The sequence below is a fragment of the Vulpes vulpes genome, chromosome 2, assembly GCF_048418805.1.
Source record: "Vulpes vulpes isolate BD-2025 chromosome 2, VulVul3, whole genome shotgun sequence".
NCBI classification, from domain to species: Eukaryota; Metazoa; Chordata; class Mammalia; order Carnivora; family Canidae; genus Vulpes; species Vulpes vulpes.
Genome location: NC_132781.1, coordinates 72,272,249 through 72,273,778, shown reverse-complemented (window position 1 = coordinate 72,273,778; position 1,530 = coordinate 72,272,249). Strand labels below are relative to the sequence as shown.

Sequence of the window (1,530 nt, the reverse complement as noted above, 5' to 3'; positions counted from 1 at the left end):
CAATTTAAATGTCTTATTTATTTTTCTAGTCTTATTGCTGTGGCTAGGACTTCTGGTACTATGTTGAATAAAAGCGGTAAAAGTGGACAACCTTGTCTTATTTCTGATCTTAGGGGAAAAGTTCTGAGTTTTTCACCATTGATGTTACTTATGTTTTTTTTCATATATGTCTTTATTATGTTGAGATGCATCCTTCTAAATCTACTATGTATGGATGTTGTACTTTGTCAAATGCATTTTCTGCATCTATAGTAATGATCATAGTGTTGTTTTTTTTAATCTTTTTTTTTTTTTTTACTTTTATTTATTTATGATAGTCACACAGAGAGAGAGAGAGAGAGGCAGAGACATAGGCAGAGGGAGAAGCAGGCTCCATGCACTGGGAGCCTGACATGGGATTAGATCCCGGGTCTCCAGGATCGCGCCCTGGGCCAAAGGCAGGTGCCAAACCACTGTGCCACCCAAGGATCCTGATCATAGTGTTTTTATCCTTTTTCTTATTGATGTTATGTATCACATCAATTGATTTGTGAATATTGAGCCACCTTGCATCCCAGGAATAAATCCCACCTGATTGTGGTAAATAATTTTTTTAATGTATTAGTGGATCCAGTTTGCTAATATTTTTTTGAGGATTTCTGCATCTATTGTTCATCAGAGATACTGGCCTGTAGTTCTCTCTCTCTCTCTCTTTCTCATCTGACTAAAGATTTACCAAAGGACCACATCTTGGTTTCTTCATCTGTTCTATTGTTTCCTTAGTTTCTAGTTTACTTATTTCTACTCTAATCTTTATTATTTCCTTCCACTTATTGGTTTTGGGGTTTATTTGCTCTTTTGCTAGTCTTTTAGGTATAAGGTTAAGTTGTTTATTGGAGATTTTTCTTGCTTTTTGAGATAGGCTTGCTTTGCTATATTCTTCCCCCTAAGATCTACTTTTGCTGCATCTGAAAGATGTTGACCATTGTATTTTCATTTGATTTCTTGGTTGACTCATTCATTGTTTACTATTATTTAACCTCCACATATATGTGTTATTTCCAGATTTTTTCTTGTAGTTGATTTCTAGTTTCATAGCATTGTGTCATCCCTGTGTTGGGGCCATGCTAATATTCTCTGTGTCATCACAGTTAGTATATGTGCCACCAAAGCAAGTCCTCTAGTTTCATAGTATTAGGATTGGAAGAGATGCATGGTATGACTTTAGTCTTTTTTTAATTCATTGGGGCCTGTTTTGTGACCTAATGTGATCTACTCTAGAGAATATTCCATGTACCCTTGAAAAGATTGTGTATTCTGTTGTTTTAGGAGGGAATGTTCTGAATATACTGTTAGATCCATCTGGTCCAATGTGTCATTCAAAGCCACCATTCTTTGTAGGTTTTTTTTACATATTTATTTTTATTACACTTTTATATATTTATTCCAGTTAGTTAACATACAGTGCAATATTACTTTCAGGTGTACAATATAATGAGCCAGCACTTCCATACAACACCCAGTGCTCATCACAAGTACACTCCTTAATCC

General features: G+C 35.2%; 1 pseudogene; it reads right to left on the bottom strand.

Annotated features, from left to right (window-relative positions):
• Positions 1–1,053: 1,053 nt before the first annotated feature.
• Positions 1,054–1,154, bottom strand: LOC112923730 (U6 spliceosomal RNA; annotated as a pseudogene).
• Positions 1,155–1,530: the final 376 nt, after the last annotated feature.